Source organism: Leguminivora glycinivorella, chromosome 15 (genome assembly GCF_023078275.1).
Source record: "Leguminivora glycinivorella isolate SPB_JAAS2020 chromosome 15, LegGlyc_1.1, whole genome shotgun sequence".
In the NCBI taxonomy this organism is placed as follows: Eukaryota; Metazoa; Arthropoda; class Insecta; order Lepidoptera; family Tortricidae; genus Leguminivora; species Leguminivora glycinivorella.
The window spans coordinates 16,280,522-16,294,551 of record NC_062985.1 but is presented as its reverse complement, the minus strand read 5'-3'; the positions used below and the strand labels follow the sequence as shown (position 1 = coordinate 16,294,551).

General features: G+C 37.0%; 1 protein-coding gene across 1 annotated transcript in view; it reads right to left on the bottom strand.

Annotated features, from left to right (window-relative positions):
• LOC125233751 (small conductance calcium-activated potassium channel protein) overlaps positions 1-14,030 on the bottom strand; it is a 372,074-nt gene that overhangs the window by 281,937 nt on the left and 76,107 nt on the right. Inside the window, exon 2 of the mRNA XM_048139827.1 lies at positions 534-604. The gene's annotated coding sequence lies outside the window, so the exon portion shown is untranslated. The remainder of the gene's footprint in view (positions 1-533; positions 605-14,030) is intronic.

Here is a 14,030-nt window from a genome sequence, read left to right as displayed (position 1 = left end):
TTACACACGTGTAAAGGCTTTAGTTATACATATTTATTGAAAGGCAAGAATTGTATGCAAGCCATTTCTTGTACAAGATAGATGTAAAATATAAATGGGCCATATTTAAGTATTGTGTAACAGTTTCGTGTTTACGAGTATCTAAAAACCTCTAGAGCTTTACTTCCACAAAATATATTGGTTTATAAGGAGACAGGGAAAATAAATAAATACGCTTTAGTGAAAGTACTTACCTGCTTCTCATGTCACGTTGAAACACATTTGTTATGCAAAAGCGAAGCTTCATGTAAAAGTTATTTATTCAGATCGTAGCGAAGTCAGAAAAAAGTCATAAATAGTATAAGATTACGTGGAAACGATACTTAGGCGTTAATAGTATAGCGTCGGATATATAGACAAAGTATAATATACTAGCTTTTGCCCGCGGCTTTGCTCGCGTTAAATTGCTGAATGCTCGATACAAAGTTCCACCCCCCATTTTGGGGAAATGGCGGGTTAGAAAGACGTTAATTTGATTTCTTATTAAAACTTACCAGATAAAGTAAGTCTTGATGATTGTGTTGCAGCTACAAGACGTGATTCCTTAAGTTAAACTTGGATACATCTGCAAAGAAAGAAAAATACATGTAATTAAGTGATACAATTAAGTGTTGTTAAACACTTAGAACTCCAACGAGTCCAAAGCGATTGCAACATCCTTTCGAGCCATTGCCAACAATCTAGACGAGATTGTGAGACTTTCTTCCGGATCAGTGATAGGAGCTTCGTCTATAAGAGAATGTCCTGGTGTAATTGGAGAAGCATCATCAATGGAATTGCTGATGGGAGTTAAAAGCTGCGAATTTACACTGGACTCCACTTGAGTCAACAGTAAAGTTCAAATATCAAAAGACTCTGCCCGATGACACGCTTCAGATGTGACTTGATCGACATTACGCCGGCTTCCCAGAGTCTACCAAAATGTGGTGTGCCAGGAAGAAGTTCAGTGCAGTATAGTGAATGACGTTTAAGGTATTGTTAAGACTGCCTTGAATGTAATTTTATGTGTACATATCTGGAGGCATGGTAGTAGTGCTCTGTCAAGACGAGCCAGCTGAGCGCAAGATTTCATAATAATTACAACATCTTCCATCATTTGTGTTAAAATCGTGAAGTCTCAGTGCCCAGTAAAAAGGTGCACCTTTATACAACTAAAACTTTACTATTGGAGAACCTATAATTTATATAATATAGAGTTAGTCGTTAAGAAAATAGCGGTTTTTTTTAATGTTAAATAATAATATTCTGGTCGATATTATACAAGGATATATTTTTATATAAGAATAAACTTAGGTAATATAAGTGTACACGTAGAACAAACAATAAAATAGTACAAATATAAGGTACATTTTGTACAGTCAGAATTTCTTCAAAATCTAGGGCAATCTGGATAGTATAAAAACACTTGAATGCTTCCACTCTGCTTCTTAATAGTGCAATAACAGTAAAGTTTATGTTGAAAACCGCTGCACATGAAATGTCCACATTATGGCATATAAGAAGTTTTTGTACCGTGTGGTGAATTTCATCTCCCGTGGGTGTCGTATAAATCGATTATGGGATGTGGGTTGAAATAGTGGTGTGGGCGATGGGCTAGCCTCCTGTCACTTTATTTTCTATCAACGCCTTCATTGCTAAGACTGGCACTGAAACTGCAGTAGTTTTATGTGCTATGTCTAGTGTGTACCCCGAACCCATTTTGGGAAGACAGGCGCCAGGCGTGAGTTTGCGTATGGCTGTAAACAAGAAGTTTTGATTAAACTTCAACAAACATTCTGCAAGATACCGAAATATTTGCAAAACTCAACAGTCGGTTCCAGAAGTGCCCCCAGGCTTCAAATTATTACTTTTTGTAGATTTACCTTACCATGAATTTAACTATCCTTGTAACTTGCATTCCTTCCTTCCAATTTAATAAAAGTTTTGTTCAATTTTCAGAATTGTGTCGACAAAAATACCTTACCATGAAAATATTTACAAATCGTAGGTATTTCTTCGAAGTTATGATTAATTTTCTGAGCGCGATTTAAGTTATCTGTAAGGTAAGGTCGCCATCAGATATATTATCACAGCAACCAAGGTGCTCAGAAATGTCTGCACTCGCATCTAGAGTGCATGTTTAGAAATTTTGATCGTCTCGGCTGCTTCGATAAATTTGATGGCGAATGTACAGCAGGAAAATTTTGATAGGTTAAACTAACTATTTTTTGTCCTGATGCTGCCCATCCTGGTTAAACTATAAAGTAGGTACGTATTTTACTGCAAAAAATCTATAGTAATTTTACTGACAAGTTATTGTCTTCATACTGTCGAATGTAGGTTAATTATCCAGGTTTTATGTTTCCTGACTGTTATCCAAAACCGTTTGCGTCTTTAAGGTCAGTTCAATAAAAATAAAAACAATTAATTCTCACGAAGACTTGTTCCGTGACAGCAAATTCGTTTAAAACAAACTATACCTACTAAAATAATACCCACGAGTACTATATCACAAACAAATCCACTACTACGCTGGGTTTCAATTAACTCGATTAAAATTCTCCGTAGCAATTCTAATTTTCCTCTGCCCACAGAGGTAATTATTATATGGAAGTTACGGGCCACCGGACTTCGTTATTTCATGTAGAGGTTTTTAGGAAATATGGTCTACATATTCTGTAATCCTTTATAGCTTACATCCGTACTTAATATTATAAATGAGAAAGTGTATGTGTCTATTTGTTTGTGCGTCTTTCACGGCAAAACAGGGCGACGCATTGACGTGATTTTTTAAGTGGAGATAGTTGAAGGGATGGAGAGTGACATAGGCTACTTTTTATCACTTTCTAACTCACCACTTCCCCAAAATGGGGGAAAAATTTCGTATGGAGAATGCCGCAATTTTAGAATTTAACGCGAGCAAAGCCACGGGCAAAAGCTAATACCTACATAGCTGAAGAGCAAAAGTGACTTCTAATTTGGATAGCGCCTGATGGAAAATTAAAGGCAATAATTACAATTTTACCGAAACGAATCAAATATCAGGCGCTGTCTAAATAATTGTATTCCGGGGTGGAAGTGATGAAGGAATGATTTCCGATTACTAAAACTACCATGTTTTCGTCTACTACTCGGGACGCAAACTACCATTATACAGAATTTTGACTAAATCGGTTCAGTGGTTTAAGTATGACAATGTGACTTTTCCATGCTAATGAAATAAAGTTCCCACATCAAAATCTTCATCCCTATCAACAAAACGACTAGACCGCGTCTAAGCGGTTTTGTGCCATTCAGACTATACATTCTATACAAAGCCAGTCACTCGAATCATATTAACATGTCAACAGCTTTTCATGCGTCACCCTCCAACTACCGCGAACAATGGACTCCGTTCACGAAAATGTTACAATATGTAAATGAAGCATTCTCCTTCTATATTCCGTGCCACCTATTTCTATCGCTTGGCTAGCCCGCTTCTTAATCAACTTGTATTACTGTCACATTTCGGATCCACGTTAAATCAACACTTAATTTTATCCCATGATGATTATCAGTGTTGATTGTTACGCCCAAAATGTACTTTTAAGACGTATCGATAAGACGACCCTATCACCCACTGGGTTTTTACCACATCAATCAGTCAAAGCAGGACAGTTTGTGTGGCCTCACGTACCCAACTGTTCCTGGGGAATTCTGTGATCCGAAAGGCGGATGGGTGGAACAAGACTGAAAATGCACTCTTTATTATTATTATCGCATGGTTTATAATAACTCTGACTTACCACGTGATTAAATATTGTAAATGGTCACGTTAACGGGAGGTTTGCACGATAAGTGAATTTTTACGTGTATTTAAATTTTAGGTAGGCATTTATTATATCGCTTCTAGAACCACAAGACTAGTTGTGCCGTTTAGTTCACGATTTGAGGGCATTAAAACTAGATAACTAGTTTGCTAACAGGTCAGCAAAGGCAATTTCATGGAGAAGATGATTGAAAATAATCAAAAGTTATTACTAGTATTCATAGCACAATTTCGTCAGCCATAATTACATATAAGACATTTTACTCATGGTACTAGTATAATGTCCTTCTTTAAAATAGCTTCTTGCATTTTAGAGTAGATATTTTACATCTAAGGTATTTTTAAGTACCCTGGCCGATATGATCTTACTTTACTTATGACTGGACCGAAAAGGCCAAATAAAGGATGCATATTTTGAAATTTCGATTTTGGTTCCCTAAAAGGGATAAAGCCAAATCGATGATAAAAAAAATCTTCATCTATAAAATAAATTGGATGGCCTGAGGCAAAGACTTGGTAATCTTGATATCCAAGTAATAAAATACAGGGCCCGAGTAAAATCGCCCGGACTCTATTGTGGTCACAATTTCATGCAAATTACCTCTTCGATTTTTATTATAAATAATTTTCATTTAATTTTAATACAAAAAATAAGTTCAATTGTGCAGCTAGGAGATTGTATTATTTACATACATACATACATACATACAATCACGCCTGTTTCCCGTAGGGGTAGGCAGAGATCACGGATTTCCATTTACTACGATCCTGACAAATCACTTTCGCTTCACACACTTTCATAACGTTTCTCATACACGCTCGTCGGTTTCGAGTACTTCTGACCTGGCCTTTTTGCATTTCCCCGATTTGAACAAGAAAAGTTCGCCTAGGTCTTTCACTTCCAACTGACCCTTCCACTCTTTTTTCATATACTTTCTTCGTTATTCTCCTCTCATCCATCCTCTCTACATGCCCGAACCACCTTAACATACCCATCTCAATCTTTGTCACCACATCTACATCCACTCCACACTTCTCTCTTATCACGCTATTTCTGATCCTATCACTCAACTTCACACCAGCCATGCTTCTTAACGCTCTCATTTCCACGGCATTCACTTGACTTTGATATTATTTATTTTTTGAATATTTGACAAAATTATTCTTGACACACTTTCGCTTTTTTTAATATTAGTACCTACTCATTCACTCATCTAGAAAGTCAGTGACATGAAGCTTATCTTTCTTCATATAGAAGCTGCTTCTTAAATTGCGATTGCTCGGAAGCCTGATTAAATCAGCCCATCATTTGTGAGCGACCGAGGTCAAGACCGACCTAAGAAACCCTTGACCACTTGACCTAACCCCTTTCATTCTCTCAACTCAACCTTTCCATAGAGCTAAGTGAGGATAGAACGCTCACTCCATACAACAGTTTTGTTATAAAACGCTTATTAAATTTGGAGTCTACATCTTGAACACATTTTAAGCGCTAGTGCCCTAGCGGTGCAACTTTCAATCAGGAAGGTTTGATTCCTGGCTTGTACCAATGAGTTTCTTGGAACTAAATGTCATTCGATATTTGCCAGTCGCTAATCGGTGAAGAAAAACGTCGTGAGGAAACCACCTAATTCCAATAAGGCCTAGTCACCGTTCGGGTTGGAAGGTCAGATGGCAGTCGCTTTCATAAATCTTGGGACTAGTTATCAAAGCGGACCCCAGGCTCCCGTGATCCGAGGCAAATGCCGGGATAATGCAAGGAGGTTGATCTTGGATGCATTTTATCACGATTGGCGGGAAAATACAAGCAATGTCGTTGAGCATAGGTAAATAAAGAAGGCCTTTGCCCAGCAGTAGGACACTTAAGCAGCTGAAAAAAAAGATACAAATAGCAGATTGGATTAAACGGTGTGTAAAGAAGATGTAGTTTACGATGTTCATCGTCATACAGAACTAAGTAATGTACAGTCACCATCAAATATATCTGAGCTGCCAAAGGCCTTACAAATGTCGGATCACGCCCTATCATCACTATTGTCAAAAGCCCCTATAATCAAATACAAGTATGAGTATGAGTATGATGGCGACTGTTCTAACGTAATGAAAAGTCGAACAGTCCTTTTCATTGAAACCCCAGAAGTGCCAATCTCATAATCTTGCTAACGAAGCCGGCTCGTACTAACGAACCGAAACAATCGGGATCTTTGAGCGACAATAGGCAGCCAATTAATGGGAAAAATTGTTCATAAGCCATTGTGTGATATCAGTTGAAGATTTTGTAATAAATTTGTATTAATTACAGATACTTACTGTACTAAATATAATATCGCCCGATTATCTAAGGCGTTGCGAAGTTATCAAATTGCCTGATACTCGTATGGCATTGTGTTATATTATTTATTATGTAGTCTATCAAAACTATAATTTGTTAGTTTGCGCCGGCAACTATGACATATTTAGGGAAATTGAGACAACAAACTACTTTTACAAACTACGTAGCGCACAGCGGCTCAAACACTGTTGATGTTTTTTTTAGTTATGTATTTTGCCGTAATTTGAAATATGATTAGTGAAATGTAGATAACAATGGAGCCATATATAAAATCGTACTATTTTGTGCGGTCACTCAATTTAATTCATGGTGATGTGAATCTTAACCATGTTTATCGAGACAAAGTCTCATTATCCTGTGAATAAAACTATAGATCTATCATAGGTACCTCTAGATAGGTACAAAGTCTTGTATTATACATTGTACCTACCCATGGACCTTAATTCTCCTCAAATTAACACGTTCCAATTTTTTAATCGAACATTGGACTTGGGCCATCGAAGAAGCGTTAAGGCACAAAGTTTTAATGTGAGCACCAACTACTTAGTATGAGGTTATTTTGTTCAAGACCCGATACATCTTAAAAGCGAGACTTTTAAGCACTTTGCCGGTGAGTTGGCTTAAAATTGAGTTCATGAATTTCCGCCCGAGGTAAGTAACGGCAAATTGAATTCCGAACATCCAATTTGTTTTAACAGTACTTAGGATTTGGGATAAGAGCCAATGTTGGATTATGTAAGTATATGTTCATTGTTGTAATTATATGTATAACTCGTTATATGAGAGCCACTTGCTAGGCTGTGTAAATATGTAGATTTCGTGTCGAATGCTTTGTTTATTTTTAAATCCTTTGGCATTTTTTGCCAAAAATAAATGCATTTATCTCAAGTTTTTTTCAGAATGATAGTTATGTTTGCACACGGTGGTTTCTGAAATAGGCAGAGTGCCTAGTAAACACAGTAAATAGACGGTAGTTGGAGCATTCGTACTTTATTTTCGATAAAAATATGCCAATGAAATGTTCTCGAGAGAAGGTTTTTTAATTTTCGTGGCGGACAACATTGTCACAATAATTATCGTTTACTGTTACATATATACAATTAATGATTTTTTTTTAATTAGCCTCTTTTGTGTCCCACTGCTGGGCAAAGGCTTCCCCTCGCTTTCTCCACTCGACCCTGTTGTTGGCATTAATAATTATTATCAAAAGATAATCCAACTAGTAAAATAAATCCTAAGATTACCCACAAAACAAAACATTTTTCTATCTAGATATCCTCGAGATGATTGCCAACTATTATTAGGAAAAGTATTAATTTGGGATCCTTCATAGTTACTAGTTCGTAAAGTTCCTAACTAATTCAGGGCCTGAGGGACTCTAGTTGTATCAGATCTCCTACTTATGGAAATATGCCGAATGTGGTCCCTGGTGTGCCCAAACTATTTAATATGGAGGTTCCCTTATCCGTTTCCATCGCTTTGTCCTATTCGAAATATTGCATTTTTTACATATTTTGTATATTATGACCACCAAGCATACCATCAGGGTCATGCCAAAAGAAATTAGATACTCAAAAGTTACTGACTCTATTCCAGATACCTATTTTTTCGAAGTATTCGCCGTGAACACGTATACACTCGTATATTATAATACTAAAGAGCGGACAAGACGCATAGTTGTTCAGTTAGCTTATTGAGCATACAGTTGCCGTTGTGTGTATGTGTTATGACACGACTTGCTGGTCGTTCGCATGTACACAGACATGGTTATGATGTGCGTATATTGCACAATAGCCCAATAGAAGCGTCCATCTACAAGTGTGTGTGGGATCAAGGACTTGCGACAGGCGTATTAAATACGAATAACCCGTCATATCGGATCTCCTTCCTTCTTATAGGTATCTGTGATTATGACATGGCTACAATAAAGCCCCATTTACACGGTGCGAGAAATGTGATTACGTTGCGCTATTTGATTGATACAGTCAACAGTGCGCAATGTAACTGCAAGCCAGTTCACGCACCATTTCAATGAAAAAAAAGAGTCATGAAAGTTTTTGTGATCGACAAAACCCTAAAATTAACTTTTTGATAAACAACATTCAGCATTCGATGCTTCTAGGCTTAGAACATTGATCTTATGATGGAAGATTTTTGGCAGAAGCTGTGAGTTCCAGTCTCACCCAAGGCAGACATTCCACTTTTAAATTTATTCTAAGCCTAGTGTGTTTACCAACGGTTTGAATATTCGACTGACATTTATAAAAGAACAACGGCAACAGATTGGTTTGTTTAAGTAAATTATATTGGATATTTGGCTAAACATACTTTTTTGATCAATATAGTAACATAGGTAACCGAAGTATCACACCTCATCTATTATGCGGGAAAGACAATAGTACCTACTATCTGTCGAGAGCAGCTATATGGGACCATTTAGATAGGGTGTTTGTGTCGCTCCCTTTCAAGCCAACCGAATGCTTCGGGCTCTCGCAAGTAGATTAACTTGCGCGTTTAATATGTAATTAATATTATCTTACAATAGGTAAGGAGGTTGGGTCTACTTGGACTGTTTGATACAAATGATCTGAATCCTATTCACCGTCCGTAGTCCGTCTTCAATAGGTTTATAGATATTATACGTAAGTATGTAAAAAGACTAAATGACTTCCGCAAGATGTTACAACGTACTTAACTACTCTTACTTAAGAATTTATTTTGGGAGCGTGGTTACGAGTAAATAAAATAAATAAATATTTTTTACTTTTACACGGTGCGAGAGCTCACATGTGATATCGCGCGCCGTGTAAATGGACCCTAATGACAGGAGACAAAAAAATATATTTTCAAGCTTATTAAATTAATCAAAAAAACCGCCTATATAATATAATAAAGTTTCTTAGTAGTACAAAATTAAATTAAATGAAAATTCCTTTATCATAACGAGGGGTCATTATATCAGATCATAAAAATTTGATACTAAGTTGAAAGCTCAAATATTTGACGTAGAAGCGCTTAATTAAAATAATTTATTACAAGGACTTTCCACTGCTGTAATTGTAGTGTTTTTTTCTGTCAGGTTTGTATAAAGTAAAAATATCAATCATTCAATTTATAATACTAGCTAATCATGTGAATTGCGAATAATAATAATCTATACGTTGATTGGTAAAGTTTCTTATTTTATTAAGAGCGAACATACAACCGTATCTTACAGTTCCCAAAAGCTCATCTATAATATGAACATTACTTTGAATCAAGATTAATATAAGAGTACCGAATTCCGCTGTTACACGTAATAAGTCCTTGACATTGGATTCACATATGTGTTATAGCTTACATAAACAAATCTCTCTGGGACTAAAATTACGATCAAACACATTGAAATTGGCTTCAATCAAAGCCATACGGCATGCGATTTGCCTCGGAAACATCCGTCAGTTTGGACAGCAGTGGCCGCCGGGCTAGCTAATTGCCTGCGTGAAATGTTTGAAATGGATTCTCTGTGATATGCTGTGGCTCATTATAGGATGCGGATGAAATGAGGAGTCTAAAGCGTTCGACAGTGATAGCATGTTTGATTGTTAATGGTGGCCATCATGTCACTGCGATGTAGGCAACAAATCAAATTATTTTAATAAATATTTTTTGATTTGTTTTTTAAGTAGTAACACTACTATATGTATATAAATTATAAACTGAAATAGATATCATACACTAAAGAATAAGCGATTCAAGCCTTTGACCAACTCTAAGGGCGAGCAATTTGTGCTTGCACCTCCTATAATTGATCGTCCTTACTATGTACTTACCTTTGCGCTAATAAATATTTCTTTATCTTTATCTTTATCTATATGAATCCTTTTGCAGGATTACGATGAGAGATGGTGCTGCCATCTGAAAGGCGCCTAGCCTTCAGAGATAACATACACTAGAGAAATTTCGACGGGTACCTCGGCGGTCGGGGTGGTGTACTCGTAGCGGTCGAACACGTCAGCCGCGATAGCTGGAAACCCGGGTTAGATTCCTGGCTTCGCCACCAGTGGGCTTGATCGCTGTTTCTTTAGTGTATGATATCTATTTCAGTTTATAATCATGTCACTTAACCCTCTTCGATGCCAATGACAGGGAACGTAGCCAAATGCACTCTCTATTGCTCTTCCGTACTGCATTTCGATCGGTGTCTAGCATGTGCGATTGTTATTTTGGCTAAGCCAACAAATATATCTGAATCGCATGTACCTGTGAGTACAACAGCTAACAACAAATTAATCTATCAAAAACTACAACACAGTACTTTATGTAGTGTGACGAGTAGATAACTACTATGCACTATAAGTTCAATTTCAGATTTTACACTTCGGTGGCGTAGCGTCTAAGTGACAGAGTTTGTCTTTGACAAGGCATTGAGAAGGTGAACGACAGTATTAATAGAAATTTCAACCATTAGAGAGACGTCGATTACTATCGAAAACGAAAAAATTACACCGTTAGATTAGATGGCTGAAAAATTAAACTTCCGTGGGCAACTGAAAGCTTGGTCATTTAAGTTTATGAAAATTAAAACTTAACTGATGAAAGTATATTTATCAGTTATAATGCAAAATAAGGGTACTAAGAGTCACGTCTGCAGTCAACACAAAAGCATTAATTTGCTAAAATGTCTTGAAAATAAAACGGAAGTGGCAGTTATTAACCATAATAAGTACCACTCGGTTAAACAGCAGGGTATTAACCTCAATTACACACCGTACAAGATGGTAGGTACATAATTTCTTGCTTGCTTTTGACTTAAACATTGGTGAAAAATACAAACGCTATGAATGAGTAATGCAGTATTTAATATTAATCAAATAAATATAACTCCGTATAATATATATTAGCAAAGTCTAGGAAAAAACGTACCTAGGACGCGCCAAGAAAAATGTTTATTTGCTTAGATGGCACCACACGTTTTGTTGATTAATAGGAACTCCAGAGCCTCAAGTATAAACTTCAGAGTCAGCAAAAGTAACGAATCTAAAATATTTATCAAACTTTACAAGATATTATGTTTTTACATAGGTATATTGAATAATTAAATTGAAAAATATACCTACTTTTACCGCAACTTAAAGAGGTTTAGGGCCTATAGCTTACATTTCAGACTGCTGCTACATAGTACATACAATTCAGCACAACCAACATTGAACACAAGCTATCCTGTCCAGGGTGCCCACATGCCTGTTCTCAGAATAACCCCCATAGTGTGACAGACAGGGAGATAATTATGTCAGTACCTTCTGATCCTGCAAAAAATCTGATCTGACACAGATCTCAAATGATAGACATAAAAAAAGCATATTAATGTAATATGTACCTTAATGTCATTAAACAGGTGCGAGTTCTCGCACCGTGTAAATGCTCCCTTATTCCCTCGAGTTTCAGTTACTCATTTATTTACTATAGGTACTTATGTAGCTCAAAGCACGACGGGCTCGAGGTACAGAGCAGACTCGAGAAGTGGCGGCAAAAACTAGAGAATGTTGGCCTGAAGATCAGTAGATCAAAAACAGAACATATGTTTTGTGATTTCGGCGGTCTCTCTGGTTTTGCTGCCATAGAACTCGATGGTATTTTATTGCCAGTCTGCTCCGACTTTAAGTACCTTGGTTCGCTCGTACAGTGTGATGGCGATATTGACCGCGACGTGAAAAACCGTATTAGCACGGGGTGGATGAAATGGCGACAGGTCACGGGAACCATTTGTGACGCCCGGATGCCTCTTCGACTGAAGGGCAAAATTTATAAATCAGTCATCAGACCTGTCGTCATGTATGGATCAGAGTGTTGGGCCCTAAAGGTGACGGATGAAAAGAGATTGCACGTGGCAGAGATGAGAATGTTAAGATGGATGTGTGGCGTGACAAGAATGGATAAGATAAAGAATGAGTATATCAGAGGAAGCCTGAAAGTAGCACCGATTGTTGAAAAAGTAAGAGCGAATCGACTAGCATGGTATGGACATGTAATGCGGAGGGATGAAAGGCATGTGACGAGAAAGGTATTACGAATGAATGTGGAAGGTGGTGGAAGTAACGGGAGGGGAAAACCGAAGAAGAGGTGGATGGACTGTGTGAGACATGATATGGAACTAAAACAAGTTAATGATGAGATGACGAGTGACAGAGATGTATGGAAGAGAAAGACATGTTGCGCCGACCCCAAGTGACTGGGATAAGGGCAAGAGAATGATGACTTATGTAGCTCAAAGCAGTGGATTTGCCGACATATTTATATTACTAGCAATGTTATAAATCACAGCTTTCTGTCGGTTGCTGACAGGCAAATGAAATATGCTCATGTGTAAGTCATAATAGCGTGAAATTGCAAGTCTATGTACGAGCAAAACGTAATTAGGTTCTTACTCGAATAATATTAAAGCGGGAATAAGCGCAAGCGTGTGTTTTATAAGTGTAATATTATGAATTTATAACATCGCGTTAGGTTTATTAGATTCGTCTAAGAAATAAGTCAAACTACATATTATTAGTTATGTTATGTAGCAACACAGCCTAGAGAGTAGGTGTTCGTACCATTAGGCCTGATTTAGACGGCGTGCGAACTCGCATGCGACTTTAGTTACATTGCGGGCTGTTGAGGTTACATACAATTTTGCACAGCCATCAAACACCGCTATGTAATAAAACTCGTATGCGAGTTCTCGTACCGTCTAAATGTGCCTTTAGACGTTCAAACTCTAGCTCCGTAGCACACACAAGGCTTTTTGCAGAAATCGCTAAGCATCTGATAGACGTACTGGTAACCAAAAAGTTGGCATATACGGTAGGTAGATTAACCAAGACACAGGAAGGAAATACTTCCTGCGAGCCGAGGGTATAACATCATAGTAAAAAATAACAGGCTCGGCTTAAAAAAAAATATGTTGTGTCATATTTGTAAAATTTTCATATTTACTTACTTCGAAAAGTGGATTTCACCTCGTTGTTTTCTTAAAATATCAGACAGCTAATTCAAATGTCGATGAAAACGATTGATCCAATCCACGTAGATATTTTATATATAAGTTTCTAGCAGAAAATTTAATCTTTTTAAATATAAATCGCGTTTTGTATTAATGCGTTTTCACATTTCTATCGTTTTCAATTAGATAGAAAAAAAAACTTGATAAAAAAGGCGTGTCACTACTTACCCCTGTAACAACTAAGGGATCATCCATAAATTACATCACACGTTAAGGGGGAGGGAGGGGGTCGGCGAAGTGTGACAATGTGTGACATGGGGGTGGGAGGGGTTCTAAAGTTCGTGACGTCACATTTCAAAATCTATCATAATCTAAAGGTTAAAACACGAACTTTAAACTGTTACTTTATGAAAACCTCATAAGCATATATACAAAATTACAAGTACAGGAAGTTCGCTAACCGGATGAAAAGCCGAAAGTAGGCGATAGTCTAGGCCATTTAGAACATTCTGCAGCTATAAATGTCTTGGACAAAATGTGATTCGTCGTTTTTTGTAAACTTTTAGGTGAAAACTCCAAAATTTCAGACTAAATCGATAAGCGTACTCTTGTTACTGTATTAAGTTGTTTTGGTTTTATTTCGTATTGTAAAATGTCTATCGTATTAGTGATTTAAAAATTGAATAACATAAAAAAAAGATTGGAGTGATTACTTGAGTCGATAAATAAACTAAAATTTGTCTAAGCTACCATATAGCTAAAAAATGATCTAAATGGACTAGACTATCGCCTATTTTCGGCTTCGCATCCTGTTATAAAATATACCAATTGTTTTGCAGGGGTTTCAAAGCACGTAGGTTATATAAATTTGTCACACACACACACACACACCAACAAGTGGAAAATAT